The following is a 16,610-nucleotide window of genomic DNA, read 5'->3' as shown; positions in this document are numbered from 1 at the left end:
AATCAACTCCAACTCATACCGAATCAACTCGGACTCATACCGAATCAACTCTGACTCATACCAAATCAACTCCGACTCATACTGAATCAAACTCCGACTCCTACTGAATCAACTCCGACTCATACTGAATCAACTCCGACTCATACTGCTCATACTGCTCAGTTGACATTCATTCCCTCTCTTTCTGTTCTCTACGCCACAAGTCTGTCTGCATCGCTATCTCTATCTGTATCTAGCTCTGTCTCTATCTCTGTCTCTTCCGCTCTCTGTCCTTATATCCATTTAGTTGAACAACCCCACATTCACTTTCCTAAAAGTGATTCGATTACAATCTTAAAGACGGCTCGGTATGCATCACATCCTTTTTTGTCACTTCAACAGCTTCAACTATTTGCGTAATAGTATTCACCCCATTTCATTTAGTCCAAGACCGAGACGCCATTTGCAAACCACCAACCAGCAAAATCAAAAAAACATGACATTAATATTGAATTCTTCCTTAAGAGACTGCCCTTGCCGTGGTGGATAGACAGGATTCAGCCCTATGTGAATTATGCTCTGTCATACATAACAGATGGATGGGATTTAAATGGGCCGCATACATCAGCCAGAGACTAGGAGGAGCGCAGTGACACCCAAGGAAACAGAGGAATGCTCCTGTGATAAATGAACTCTTTAAAGTGCAGAATGAACCCATTCTGTTAGACGTGATGGAGATGGGCTGTGAGCTAGGCCTACTCCACCTTCCTCCTTCTCTGACTCCGTTTGTTGCAATGCATTGGAAAGTAGCTGACTCGTATTTATGGTTAGCGCCTACCACCGCCTCAGACGAGGCAGCCCTGCTTTATTTGATTGTGCGAGGCGAGGCGGTCGTGCCCGTGGAGGTGGCGACCATAAATACCTGATGGGATTCATAAAGAGGGTGATTCAGACCACCGCTGATGCTAAATAGACCAGGTACCACACTGAAGCACACCGTGTCAAGGCATGTCCATTACAGAAACCATCCTAAAGCCAGCAGCACTCCATTGCTTAACATTACAGTCGCATGCCGTTAGACCCCAGAACATCGCTTGTGACAGAAACAGTAATAGGTTACTTATGTCACAAGGAAGGTATTATGTTTCGGATGCCTCCCATGTCTCTTCTGTCTCCTTCCCCCAAAACCACAAAGAAGACATTGAGAAATACCCGACCTGAAGTCCCCTTGTGATAATAGACATTCTATAAGGTAAGCCTGCTGCTTACAACATCCTGTTTTGAGGCCATGTCAAGTATTGTACCATGGTGAATCACAGTGTTTATGTGGTGTTGTCTCAGTGGGACTGATAGGGGTCAAGGCTGTGTTCCTCTGTTCTCCCGACCATGACAGACTCAGCAGTGTTCACAGCAGCATACCTAACCCATCCGGACAGCTAGGAGGGTTCCTCTAGTCTACACTAGCCCAGCCAAGAGACTCAGGCCTGGAATAGCTCTGGGCAGTCCTAGCTTTATGAATCATACAGTATACAACATCTGGGTATTAAACTGCAGTCACGTGTCGGATCACAATCGTATCCCACCGGTTGTCTGGGCTAGTTGGGAGGGATTGCATTCCAAAGGATTCATCATTCGTCACAATTATTTGTAACGTCCATTGATGTTGTTAATTGTTGTCAAAAGGAGATTGTAATTGATAAGCTTAAGAATACAGTAGTGCTTTAGGAGTAGGAGTTCAGCAGAACTTGTACGATGTTGACGTCTCACTATCGCCTCAGGCTAGTCTCAATATGCAAGACACATGACAAGAAGAGCTTTAAGATACTTTATCATCGGGATCAATCGCTGCATTGAAATCAATCCTCTCAAACGGCTCTTTCCATAAGCCCCATTGATACAATATCCCCAAGCCTGATCTGTCAGATGTTCTTTAAGATTGGTGTCTTTCAAGTTTTTAACTTTTATCTACAGAGTTCTTAAATACCATTAATAATAATTAAAACCCAGTTAAGTGGTCGGGCGCTGCGGTAAAAGAAAGATAAAAGTAGAAATTGAATTTCTCAGACGATCATTAACAGAGGCCTGTGTTGAGCAGATGAGATGCAGGGAGCTGAGAAGGAGAATTAGGTGGCTCATTTGGGAGGCAATTAATCTCTATTGAAATCTCTTCCATCTCCGTCCTGCTCTTCACTTCGCTCTCTTATTCACCTGACCTACATCCCAGGATGCAATGCTGGCAATCCAGCAGCAAACACGCCTTAGTACTGAGCAGGGCAATGGAGCTCTGTAGGAAAGAGGGAGAAGACGGAGGAAGGGATGGAGGGAGGATTATATCAAACCCTCCTTTCTATCTCACTTTTGTCATGTAAGGAGTGCATCTCAGAGAGTCAGCGTGTTTTAGCTTTAAGACTGAGGTGACAGGCTAGATGGATCTCTCTCTCTCTCCCTCTCTCTCTCTCTCTCTCTCTCTCTCTCTCTCTCCCTCTCCCTTTGTCTCTCTCACTCACGTTTTGGTGATGCTGTGGTTGCCACTTTCTCAGTTTCCCAGTCACAGTCACCCTCCAGTCACCCCCCAGTCACCCTCCTGTGACTTTCCCAGTCACAGGAGGGTAATCTGATAACCCAGGGCTTGAACTCAGTGTGACAATCTGTTTTCTCTCTCTCTCTTCGTTTTACTCATCTCCATCTCTCTCCAGTTTCCTATAAGGCTCCCTCAATCGTCCACACACAGAGAGAAATCCCCAGCAGATGCCTGTGAAGCTGTTGACAGATTGCATCACAGAGGACGGGACAATACTTTGTGTGTGTCGGCTTCAGACAGCCAGAACAGCTTGGAAAACACAACAGGGCTATTTCTGGGAAAGCTATGCGCGGGAGATCAGGCATTTCTGTCAGCAGAGATTTCCATTGAGTTTCAATGAAGAATGAAGAATTCATTGTTTTTTTATTCAACGGCCCTCCTAAACCAATCTCTGGAGAGTGCTTTAAGGAAGAGCCGGTCTGAAACGTCTTCACACCTTTGGCCCCTTATCAAATCATCACAGCAGTGCTGCTTATAGTCCTAATACTATTATAAGCCTCCGCACAGCATCCTTATAGTCAAAAGCATGTCAATGATGCGTCCTACTCCCTACACAAGAGTTCCTATTTCCTATTCCCTACCTCCTTGTCTTTGTTCCTATACTTCCTCTAGGCCACCATAATTGTTTTCTCATCCTATTGGGAAAGATGCCCTCAGAGACAACAGTTTCATCTCATCTGCAAATAGAAACTAATAAAGCGAATCCAATCAATATCTATTAGATGTGGCACTTACTTCGCCTGCGATACTTCGTAGCTTTGTGGGAATGAAAAGATAACGCCGATTCCAAGGTAATTTAATCAGCCCGAATAGTGCCGTCAATTTCAATTGGATTAAATGTGACCCCTTTGAGACGAATGCATTTGTTTCTTTCCTTCCCTATCAAATGATAATGACGGCACTTGATTAATTGAAAAAGGAACCAAATCACCATGTGACGCAGTCTAAAAAGAGGATTTATTTACCTCACCTGTTTGATTTCATGTGTTTGGAAGGGCTGGTGATTCAGCTGTGTATTTATCTGTGTAGGAAAGGGAGGTACGCAGCAACAGCGAGTGGACGAGGGATGTACTGACTGGCAGAGAAATATTACCCTCTCAACAATCTAAACATTATCATCCCTATTTATGTCTCTTTACTATATCTCCCTTATACAGTACCTTGCGAAAGTATTCGGCCCCCTTGAACTTTGCGACCTTTTGCCACATTTCAGGCGTCAAACATAAAGATATAAAACTGTATTTTTTTGTGAAGAATCAACAACAAGTGGGACACAATCATGAAGTGGAACGACATTTATTGGATATTTCAAACTTTTTAACAAATCAAAAACTGAAAAATTGGGCGTGCAAAATTATTCAGCCCCTTTACTTTCAGTGCAGCAAACTCTCTCCAGAAGTTCAGTGAGGATCTCTGAATGATCCAATGTTGGCCTAAATGACTAATGATGATAAATACAATCCACCTGTGTGTAATCAAGTCTCTGTATAAATGCACCTGCACTGTGATAGTCTCAGAGGTCCGTTAAAAGCGCAGAGAGCATCATGAAGAACAAGGAACACACCAGGCAGGTCCGAGATACTGTTGTGAAGAAGTTTAAAGCCGGATTTGGATACAAAAAGATTTCCCAAGCTTTAAACATCCCAAGGAGCACTGTGCAAGCGATAATATTGAAATGGAAGGAGTATCAGACCACTGCAAATCTATCAAGACCTGGCCGTCCCTCTAAACCTTCAGCTCATACAAGGATAAGACTGATCAGAGATGCAGCCAAGAGGCCCATGATCACTCTGGATGAACTGCAGAGATCTACAGCTGAGGTGGGAGACTCTGTCCATAGGACAACAATCAGTCGTATATTGCACAAATCTGGCCTTTATGGAAGAGTGGCAAGAAGAAAGCCATTTCTTAAAGATATCCATAAAAAGTGTCGTTTAAAGTTTGCCACAAGCCACCTGGGAGACACACCAAACATGTGGAAGAAGGTGCTCTGGTCAGATGAAACCAAAATTGAACTTTTTGGCAACAATGCAAAATGTTATGTTTGGCGTAAAAGCAACACAGCGCATCACCCTGAACACACCATCCCCACTGTCAAACATGGTGGTGGCAGCATCATGGTTTGGGCCTGCTTTTCTTCAGCAGGGACAGGGAAGATGGTTAAAATTGATGGGAAGATGGATGGAGCCAAATACAGGACCATTCTGGAAGAAAACCTGATGGAGTCTGCAAAAGACCTGAGACTGGGACGGAGATTTGTCTTCCAACAAGACAATGATCCAAAACATAAAGCAAAATCTACAATGGAATGGTTCAAAAATAAACATATCCAGGTGTTAGAATGGCCAAGTCAAAGTCCAGACCTGAATCCAATCGAGAATCTGTGGAAAGAACTGAAAACTGCTGTTCACAAATGCTCTCCATCCAACCCCACTGAGCTCGAGCTGTTTTGCAAGGAGGAATGGGAAAAAATGTCAGTCTCTCGATGTGCAAAACTGATAGAGACATACCCCAAGCGACTTACAGCTGTAATCGCAGCAAAAGGTGGCGCTACAAAGTATTAACTTAAGGGGGCTGAATAATTTTGCACGCCCAATTTTTCAGTTTTTGATTTGTTAAAAAAGTTTGAAATATCCAATAAATGTCGTTCCACTTCATGATTGTGTCCCACTTGTTGTTGATTCTTCACAAAAAAATACAGTTTTATATCTTTATGTTTGAAGCCTGAAATGTGGCAAAAGGTCGCAAAGTTCAAGGGGGGCGAATACTTTCGCAAGGCACTGTATAGATACGTGTAAGCCCTGATCTGTGAACAGTATTTGTCTTTATCTGATTACTGTGATTATCAGTTCCAAGCTCAACTGACTGCAATCTAACATCTGAAGATCAGCTCTCAGATCAGCATGCTCATATTGTCACAGTGTAGTTCCACCTGTATGGGATGTTTCAGCTAGATGCATACAACTGTCCAAAAGATTAATAGCTGGCTGTGTCATTTTTCATTTCAAGGGGATTTGGCTCAAGGTTATGATGTTTCTTCAACTTTGGAGGAAATAAAATATGTGTGTGTGTGTGTGAGAGAGAGAGAGAGAGAGAGAGAGACGGAGAGAGAGAGAGAGAGAGAGGGCAGGTGTTTTATATGCAGACAGGGATGTGGCTGTGAGGACAGAAAGAAACATGAGAGAAAGAAAAATAGCTGCCACCATCTGTTCATCAGTCTCCTGTCCAAAACCCAAAAGCAACAAGGGTATTTCAGAGAGAGAGCGAGAGGGGGGGGGGAGCATATTGACTAGCTGCATCACCGCTCGGTATGGTAACTGCACCGCAGTCGATCGCAAGGCGCTATAGAGGGTGGTGTTGATGGCCCAGTACATCACTGGAGCTGAGCCCCCTGCCATCCCAGACCTTTATACCAGGCAGTGTCAGAGGAAGGCCCAGGAAAATTGTGAAAGACCCCAGCCACCCAAGCCATAGACTGTTCTCTCTGCAACCACACAGCAAGCGGTACCAGAGCACCATGTCTTGGACCAAAAGGCTCCTGAACAGCTTCTACCCCCAAGCCATACATTTTTTTTAACCTTTACTTAAGTAGGCATGTCAGTTAAGAACAAATTCTTATTTACAATGATGGCCTACACCAGCCAAACCCGGATGGCGCTGGGACAATTGTGCGCCGCCCTAAGGGACTCCCAATCATGGCCGGTTGTGATACAGCTTGGATTCGAACCAGGGTGTCTGTAGTGATGCCTCTAGCACTGAGATGCAGTGCCTTAGACCGCTGCACCCCTCGGGAGGCCATAAGACGACTGAACAGTTTATCAACTAGCTACCCGGACTATTGAATTTACCCTTTTTTGCACTGATACTCTTACATTGATTCTATGCACGCTCACTGGACTCTACCCACACACTCCCACATGCTTACACAGACACTCACTACATACGCTCACAAAAAAACGCACACTTTCCACATACACTGCTGCTACTCTGTTTATTATCTATCCTGATTGCCCCTACCTACATGTGTCACGGCTCAGGAGAAGACCCAGATGCAGGCAGTTCGAAGTAACAAAAGTTTATTACAAAAACAGGGGGAAGGCAAACAACAGGTCAAGGGCAGGCAGAGATCAGTAAATCCAGAGCAGAGTCCGAAAGATACAGAACGGCAGGCAGGCTCAGGGTCAGGGCAGGCAGAGGTCAATAATCCAGGGCAGTGTCACAAGAATTAGAACGGCAGGCAGGCTCAGGGGTCAGGGCAGGCAGAGGTCCGAAATCCAGGGCAGTGTTACAAGGTATAGAATGGCAGGCAGGCTCAGGGCAGGAAGAATGGTCAAAACTGGGAAAAGTAAAAAATAAAATAAATAAATAAGGACTAGGGGGGGCAGGAGACCAGTAAATCCACTGGTAGGCATGACATGACGAACTTGCAACAGACAAACAGAGAACACAGGTATAAATACCCTGCGGATAATGGGGAAGATGGGCGACACCTGGAGGGGGGTGGAGACAAGCACAAAGACAGGTAAAACAGATCAGGGTGTGACAACATGTACGTATTACTCGGTACGCCTTGTAGATATCCACGTTATTGTTGTTTATTGTGTTAGTATTTCATATTAGCAGGTTTTGTTACTCTTTTTAACTCTGCATTGTTGGGAAAGGTCTCGTAAGTAAGCTGTAAAGTCTACACCTGTAGTATTCGGCTCTTGTGACAAATAAAATTTGATTTGTTTAGATTTGATTTAGGTTAGAAGAGCTAAAGTAAAAGTCCAATATCAAAAATACCAGTTTAGACAAACACAAGGTCAGTGATTACATAACTTTGGGTGTTAGTCATCTAACCTTTCCTTTCCAATCCATTTAATTTACCCGTCCCGGCTTCTCTGCTGGGGAAGATAATGGGAAAATGTAATTAAGGCGATTGGCAGTGGGCTCTTGTCACAGGGGGATTGTGGGGGATATGGCTTCTGTGGACTGATGGGGAGATAATCTGGGATAGGATAATGGCCAACGGGAGAATAGCACTGAGGCTCTTTATGGCAGTAATAATCAGTACCTCGACTGGCACTGCAAGGTGAGACACACACACAAGCATGCACACGCACACAAACAAACACACGCAGGGGCGGACACACACACACACACACCTGCATGCTGACACACACACACAGGGCTGAATGATATCAGTGTCAGCCGAAAGGCTCCCTCCTGGAGTTGTATTGACTCAAAACACTTAGAGGGGCTCTACACTTACCCAATCATGACAAATCACTGTTCCCAATGTCTGGCTGTCACACCTGAGGGGACTGTAATGACAGCTCAGAGCAAGGAAGGGAACAGCCCTTCTGCAACTCATAATGGACCAATCATGTGTTCTGCTTTATCGTATTGCTCCTCCTTTGTGTTACTTTGTTGCTGTACTACTTTATTTCAGTGCACTGTATGTCTCAAGTGCTGCGATTGGCGGATGCTTGTGTCGTGCAGTTGTTTCAGCCTGCTAATTTGAATGCTTGTATTGTTGCTCTGGGTGATGAGTGTCTGCTTAGTGACTAAGATGTCATGTGCATGTCGATGTAATGTACTTCAGTAGGCTTCGTCTTGTTGCTTCTATTGGAATGTATCAGGATAAAGGTAAGACCCAGACCGCGTCGAAGTAACAATGTGTATTACAGCAACAGGGACAAAGGTACAGGACGGCAGGCAGGTTCAGGCTCAGGTCAGGCAGAGGTCGATCTTCCAGAGATGGGGCAAAGGTACAGGACGGCAGGCAGGCAGAGTGGTCAGGCGGGCAGGCTCAGGGTCAGCAAAGGCAAGGGTCTTTCTTTCCTGTGGCGGTCCTCATGAGAGCCAGTTTCATCATAGCCCTTGATGGTTTTTGCGACTGCACTTGAAGAAACTTTCAGGGTTCTTGAAATATTCCGAATTGACTGACCTTCATGTCTTAAAGTAATGATGGACTGTTGTTTATCTTTGCTTATTTGAGCTGTTCTTGCCATAATATGGACTTGGTATTTTGCCATAGGGCTATCTTCTGTATACCATCCAACCTTGTCACAACACAACTGATTGGCTCAAATGTATTAGAAAGGAAAGAAATTACACAAATTAACTTTTAACAGGGCACACGTTAATTTAAATTAATTCCAGGTAACTACCTCATGAAGCTGGTTGAGAGAATGTCAAGAGTGTGGAAAGCTGTCTTCAAGGCCTCGAGAGTGGACACCTTGGCCGTGTGGATCCTGGCTGTGGAGAGTGGACACCTTGGCCGTGTGGATCCTGGCTGTGGAGAGTGGACACCTTGGCCCTATGGATCCTGGCCGTGGAGAGTGGACACCTTGGCCGTGTGGATCCTGGCCGTGGAAGCAAAGGGTGGCTACTTTGAAGAATCTCAAATATAAAATACATATTGATTTGTTTAACACTTTTTTGGTTACTACATGATTCCATGTGTTATTTCATAGTTTTGATGTCCCCACTATTATTCTACAATGTAGAAAATAGTCAAAATAATGAACAACCCTGGAATGAGTTGGTGTCCAAACGTTTTATTATTTCAATTCATAGGATTCATACAATAAATTTACAGATATATTTTTTTCCAACCCCGATTTACATAGTAAATCCGCTGAGCAATACATCATTCATGGATGTAAAGGCCCGTTGGTTGAGTTCAGAAATGGCCGCTGCTGCTTTTATCCATGTGTCCAGAGTGGACACCTTGGCCGTGTGGATCCTGGCCGTGGAGAGTGGACACCTTGGCCATGTGGATCCTGGCTGTGGAGAGTGGACACATTGGCCGTGTGGATCCTGGCCGTGGAGAGTGGACACTGGCCGTGTGGATCCTGGCCGTGGAGAGTGGACACCTTGGCCGTGTGGATCCTGGCTGTGGAGAGTGGACACATTGGCCGTGTGGATCCTGGCTGTGGAGAGTGGACACATTGGCCGTGTGGATCCTGGCCGTGGAGAGTGGACACCTTGGCCGTGTGGATCCTGGCTGTGGAGAGTGGACACCTTGGCCGTGTGGATCCTGGCTGTGGAGAATGGACACCTTGGCCGTGTGGATCCTGGCTGTGGAGAGTGGACACCTTGGCCCTATGGATCCTGGTCGTGGAGAGTGGACACCTTGGCCCTATGGATGCTGGCCGTGGAGAGTGGACACCTTGGCCCTATGGATCCTGGTCGTGGAGAGTGGACACCTTGGCCCTATGGATCCTGGTCGTGGAGAGTGGACACCTTGGCCCTATGGATCCTGGTCGTGGAGAGTGGACACCTTGGCCCTATGGATGCTGGCCGTGGAGAGCTCCATAAGTACAATTTCCTTAAATGTGAGCAGCCATTGTTGCAATGGTAACTGATGAGGTGGAATCCACCTTTGTACAATCATTTGCTTAGCAGCTGTGGTTCCTGCCAATGACACTCTCCGTAAGCGCTCTGACAAGTGCAAATCAGAGTCAACACAAAGCAACTTCACGATTGGATCTAATGGTAGTATTTTATCTATAAGTACAGAAATGACATGGTTGACTTTCCCCCAGAATTCAACCCCCTCGGGCATTTCCACAGCACATGCTCAAAAGTACCAAGGTCCCCTGTGGTGCAGAACTCACATAATGGTGATGAACTAATACCCATGTGATGTCTTTTTTTAGGTGTTAGATTGGTTCTGGCAAAAATATTAATGAATTGTTGATTGGGGTTTCTAGATGACCAAATATATTTTTTCATACTGTCTCCCAATGTATTTGTCTGTCAGCAAGTCTAAAATCATTTTCCAATACAGTGGATAGACATAATGGTTTTTGTGCTGCAAGAATTAATTGACTATAGATATCAGAAACAACTCCTTATGAGGGGCGCCTGTCCGTTGGAAGTTTGACCAATGGGTGTACTGCTAGTTCTGCTCCCCAGGGGACCCCATAGGCTCGCGGGGACAGGCGTCGTTGAAGGTAAAGACAAAATAATGAACCTGGGACATTAAAACACTTGTGGATTTCCTGGAAACTGAGGAGTCCATTCACATTGAATATGTATTCGAAAGTATAAACACCTTTTTTAGACCAAGAATCTGATGTAAATGGTTTCTTACATGCTAAGAATTTTTTATTACGCCATATTGGAGAGTATGAATGCCATTTAAGATTAGATCTAATATGCTTCTCTGTAGCTTTCCACACATTTACTGAGTATGCTATAATGCCTTCCACCTGGCTACCCCTACATCTCAGCACCCACTACAGCAACTAAGTAAAACTAAGTGCATGCTCTTCAACCGATTTCTGCCCGCACCCGCCCGCCCGACTGGCATCACCACTCTGGACGGTTCTGACCTAGAATATGTGGACAACTACAAATACCTAGGTGTCTGGTTAAACTGTAAACTCTCCTTCCAGACTCATATTAAACATCTCCAATCCAAAATAAAATCTAGAATCGGCTTCCTTTTTCACAACAAAGCCTCCTTCACTCATGCTGCCATACATACCCTCGTAAAACTGACTATCCCACCGATCCTTGACTTCGGCGATGTCATTTACATAATAGCCCCCAACACTCTACTCAGCAAACTGGATGTAGTTTATCACAGTGCCATCTGTTTAGTCACCAAAGCCCCATATACTACCCACCACTGCGATCTGTATGCTCTCGTTGGCTGGCTCTCACTACATATCCGTCGCCAAACCCACTGGCTCCAGGTCATCTATAAGTCTTTGCTAGCTAAAGCCCCTCCCTTATCTCATCTCACTGGTCACCATAGCAGCACCCACCTGTAGCATGCGCTCCAGCAGGTCTATTGCATGGGTCATCCCCATAGCAAACTTCCTTTGGCTGCCTTTCCTTCCAGTTCTCTGCTGCCAATAACTGGAACGAATTGCAAAAATCTCTGAAGCTGGAGTCTTATATCTCCCTCTCTAACTTTAAGCATCAGCTGTGAGAGCAGCTTACCGATCAGTGTACCTGTACATAGTCAATCTGTAAATAGCCCACCCAACTACCTCATCCCCATATCTCTATTTGCACATCATCTTCACATCTATCACTCCAGTATTAATGATAAATTGTAATTATTTCACCTCTATGGCCTATTTATTGCCTACCTCCCAACATTTCTACACAAGACAGATGTTATTTCCGTTGTGTTATTGACTGTACATTTGTAACTGTTGTTTGTCGCACTGCTTTGCTTTATCTTGGCCAGGTCGCAGTTGTAAACGAGGACTTGTTCTCAACTGGCCTACCTGGTTAAATAAAGGTGAAATAACATTTTAGAAAATGGGTTCAAACAATGCACATTTTTTAGGAGTCAGTCCAGAAAATAATACATCTTGTAATCTAATTGGTGAACATATGGAATCTTCTATAGCATGCCAGGGAACAAGCTGTTGGGTTCAACCAGGTCTTCAGGAAATTCATTTGGAATGATAGGTGATACATGTTTAGATTAGGAACTGCAAGTCCACCTGATGCTTCTGTTCTCTGTAGTGTTGTTTAATCTGTGGTCTCTTTCTCCCCCAAATGAACTTTTTTTTATGACAGAGTCAGGTTTAGACCAATAGTCTATATAGGAAGTATCAGGTTTGAAGGTAAGACCCAGATGCAGACTGTCGGAGTAACAATGTTTATTATGGCAACAGAGCAGGCAAACATCAGGTCAAGGCAGGCAGGGGTTGATAACCAGAGTAGTGGGAGAAAGATACAGGATGGTCAGGCAGGCTTAGGGTCAGGCAGGTGGGCGGGCTCAGAGACAGGCAAGGGTCAGGCAGGATGGTCAGGCAGGTGGGCGGGCTCAGAGACAGGCAAGGGTCAAAACCAGGAGGGCGAGAAAGAGAGAGACTGGGGAGAAGCAGGAGCTGAGACGAAAAACGCTGGTTGTCTTGACAAACAAGACGAACTGGCAACAGACAAACAGAACGAACACAGGTATGAATACACCGGGGATAAATGGTGAAGAGGGGTGACACCTGGAGGGGAGTGGAGACAATCACAAAGACAGGTTAAACAGATCAGGGTGTGACAGAGGCAGTGGTAAAGAGGCAGTGGTAATATGGAACTCAGAAAATTGATACGAGGGAGGTCATTCATTTTAATAATTGAGATTCTAGCATGCGAAGTGGCCATACCGATTTTCTTCACATTTTCAAACAGTACATTTGTATTTTACGGGGCTATACATTTGGGGGAGGTTTTTTTCTTACCTGAGTAACCTCGGTTCCCTGCCAAAAATACAATTTAACCATCTAGTGTTCAGCTAAATACGTCCTCCACAATAGTATGTGACTAGGCCACCTGTATGTCAAATACAGGTGGCCTAGTCAAATAATTAACCGATACTCTCTCGCAGGAAACCTTCACTCTTGCGCAGACATTAAGAAACTAATCATGACCATTTGAAAAATAAGACAGAAGTTTGAGCGAGAATAAAGACGACTTTCGAGTAGTAAAAATCAAATCAAATTTTATTTGTCACATACACATGGTTAGCAGATGTTAATGCGAGTGTAGCGAAATGCTTGTGCTTCTAGTTCCGACAATGCAGTAATAACCAACAAGTAATCTAGCTAACAATTCCAAAACTACTACATTATACACACAAGTGTAAGGGGATAAAGAATATGTACATAAAGATGTATGAATGAGTGATGGTACAGAGCGGCATAGGCAAGATACAGTGCAGTATATACATATGAGATGAGTATGTAAACAATGTGGCATAGTTAAAGTGGCTAGTGATACATGTATTACATAAAGATGCAGTAGATGATATAGAGTACAGTATATACGTATACATATGAGATGACTAATGTAGGGTATGTAAACATTATATTAGGTAGCATTGTTTAAAGTGGCTAGTGATATATTTTACATCATTTCCCATCAATTCCCATTATTAAAGTGGCTCATTGAGTCAGTGTGTTGGCAGCAGCCACTCAATGTTAGTGGTGGCTGTTTAACAGTCTGATGGCCTTGAGATAGAAGCTGTTTTTCAGTCTCTCGGTTCCAGCTTTGATGCACCTGTACTGACCTCGCCTTCTGGATGATAGCGGGGTGAACAGGCAGTGGCTCGAGTGGTTGTTGTCCTTGATGATCTTTATGGCTGTCACGCCATGGTCTTAGTATTTTGTGTTTATATAATTATTTGGTCAGGCCAGGGTGTGACATGGGGTTATTTTGTGTTGTGTTGTGGTATTGGGGGTTTTAGTAGGTATTGGGATTGTGGCTGAGTAGGGGTGTCTAGCATAGTCTATGGCTACCTGAGGTTCTCAATCAGAGTCAGGTGATTCTTGTTGTCTCTGATTGGGAACCATATTTAGGTAGCCTGGGTTTCACTGTGTGTTTGTGGGTGATTGTTCCTGTCTTAGTGTTTTGTATTTTCACCAGATAGGACTGTTTCGGTTTTCATTATTTCATTTAGTTAGTTTTGTAGTTTCTGTATGTATAGGTTTTCCTTCATTAAAATATATCATGAATCATCATCACGCTGCATTTTGGTCCGATCCTTGTTCTACCTCTTCGTCAGAGGAGGAGATAGAAGAGAGCCGTAACAATGGCCTTCCTGTGACATCGGGTGGTGTAGGTGTCCTGGAGGGCAGGTAGTTTGCCCCCAATGATGCGTTGTGCAGACTTCACTACCCTCTGGAGAGCCTTACGGTTGTGGTTGGAGCAGTTGCCGTACCAGGCGGTGATACAGCCCGACAGGATGCTCTCGATTGTGCATCTGTAGAAGTTTGTGAGTGCTTTTGGTGACAAGCCGAATTTCTTCAGCCTCCTGAGGTTGAAGAGGCGCTGCTGCGCCTTCTTCACGATGCTGTCTGTGTGGGTGGACCAATTCAGTTTGTCTGTGATGTGTACGCCAAGGAACTTAAAACTTACTACCCTCTCCACTACTGTTCCATCGATGTGGATAGGGGGGTGTTCCCTCTGCTGTTTCCTGAAGTCCACAATCATCTCCTTAGTTTTGTTGACGTTGAGTGTGAGGTTATTTTCCTGACACCACACTCCGAGGGCCCTCACCTCCTCCCTGTAGGCCGTCTTGCCGTTGTTGGTAATCAAGCCTACCACTGTTGTGTCATCCGCAAACTTGATGATTGAGTTGGAGGCGTGCATGGCCACGCAGTCGTGGGTGAACAGGGAGTACAGGAGAGGGCTCAGAACGCACCCTTGTGTTGAGGATCAGCAGGGTGGAGATGTTACCTACCCTCACCACCTGGGGGCGGCCCGTCAGGAAGTCCAGTACCCAGTTGCACAGGGCAGAGTCGAGACCCAGGGTCTTGAGCTTGATGACGAGTTTGGAGGGTACTATGGTGTTAATTGCTGAGCTGTAGTCGATGAACAGCATTCTCACATAGGTATTCCTCTTGTCCAGATGGGTTAGGGCAGTGTGGTTGAGATTGCATCGTCTGTGGACCTATTTGGGCAGTAAGCAAATTGGACTGGGTCTAGGGTGTCAGGTAGGGTGGAGGTGATATGGTCCTTGACTAGTCTCTCAAAGCACTTCATGATGATGGAAGTGAGTGCTACAGGGCGGTAGTCGTTTAGCGCAGTTACCTTAGCTTTCTTGGGAACAGGAACAATGGTGGCCATCTTGAAGCATGTGGGAACAGCAGACTGGGATAAGGATTGATTGAATATGTCCGTAAACACACCAGCCAGCTGGTCTGCGCATGCTCTGAGGGCGCGGCTGGGGATGCCGTCTGGGCCTGCAGCCTTGCGAGGGTTAAAGTTCGTTCAGAGCCATCGATGTGTCTGCTTGGGGGGGAATATATACGACTGTGATTATAATCGAAGAGAATTCCCTTGGTAGATAATGCGGTCGACATTTGATTGTGAGGAATTCTAAATCAGGTGAACAGAAGGAGGCTATCTTGAGGCTAAGGAATAAGAGAGGACTCGAGCATACAATTACCATTACAAATGAATGATTCATATATTCATTAACCTTATAAGTGCAGTGAATTGCAATAATGCTTCACCTTACCCTTCATCTTGTAACCTTCCCAGTAGTCTGTGAAAGGAAGCAACATGCATAGTATCAAGTAAGCCTATAAGAAAAGTATCATTATTAGCCAAATAAGCAACCTCCGAGTTAAAAGTTTTTGTATAGTAGGCCTCTTCCTCACCGTGATCATACCCTGTCAGAAGCATGATTCATCCCCACGGTGAAGCTCTCCGAGCCATTCTCTGCCCGCTTGTTGTGTTCCATCACTCTCGTCCTAGTAGCTAACCAGACCTCCTTATGTTTGGCTTCCTCAGTGGAACCATAGCTCTTCCCTGCAAATGGTCAGATAACATCCATCATTCAAACTGTTGTAGTCAACCATCACTGGTTACTATTTCTGTTTCAGTGAGTATTGAACCAGTTTTACAGTGTTGAACCTTCCACATTTCAAACTCTATCCACCTCCGCTTCCTCCACTCCACCTCAAGGCAGAAACAACCATAAGGTGTCCTTTAGCAACCTCCTCAAAAGTCTGTAGCTGTAAAAAAAGACACTCAAATCAGACAATAAAATGTTAGACAAGCTGTTGTAAGAATATTCAAAAGACTGATCAATTTGATAATTACTTGACAGTAAATAAATGGTACCACCTAATCATGTCAGAAGTAATTCATCCCCATGGTGAAGCGGAGCCATTCTCTGCTCTCGTGTTCCAGCACTCTTGCCCTAGTAGCTAACCAGATATCCTTACGTTTAGCGTCCTCCTCGGGTGGAGTTATGAGTCTTAACTTTAAAAAATGTCCATTTAGTAAATAAACTCAGCAAAAAATGAAACGTCCCTTTCACACCCTGTATTTCAAAGATAATTCGTAAAAAATCCAAATAACTTCACTGTAAAGGGTTAATTAACACTATTTCCCATGCTTGTTCAATGAGCCATAAACAATGAATGAACATGCACCTGTGGAACAGTCGTTAAGACACTAACAGCTTAGACAGATGGCAATTAAGGTCACCGTTAAGAAAACCTAGACACTCAAAAGGCCTTTCTACTGACTCTGAAAAACACCAAAAGAAAGATGCCTGGGATCCCTGTTCATCTGCGTGAACGTGCCA

At 44.7% G+C, this 16,610-nt stretch overlaps 1 long non-coding RNA gene across 1 annotated transcript; it reads right to left on the bottom strand.

Annotated features, from left to right (window-relative positions):
- Nucleotides 1-15,251: 15,251 nt before the first annotated feature.
- LOC121839184 lies at nt 15,252-16,610 on the bottom strand. Its single transcript, XR_006078734.1, has 3 exons — nt 15,676-16,610; nt 15,534-15,560; nt 15,252-15,304 (listed from the first exon to the last, which is right to left on the bottom strand). It is a non-coding gene; the product is annotated as an uncharacterized LOC121839184 (long non-coding RNA).

Source organism: Oncorhynchus tshawytscha, linkage group LG14 (assembly GCF_018296145.1).
Source record: "Oncorhynchus tshawytscha isolate Ot180627B linkage group LG14, Otsh_v2.0, whole genome shotgun sequence".
NCBI lineage: Eukaryota > Metazoa > Chordata > Actinopteri > Salmoniformes > Salmonidae > Oncorhynchus > Oncorhynchus tshawytscha.
This window is presented reverse-complemented; position numbering and strand designations above follow the sequence as displayed.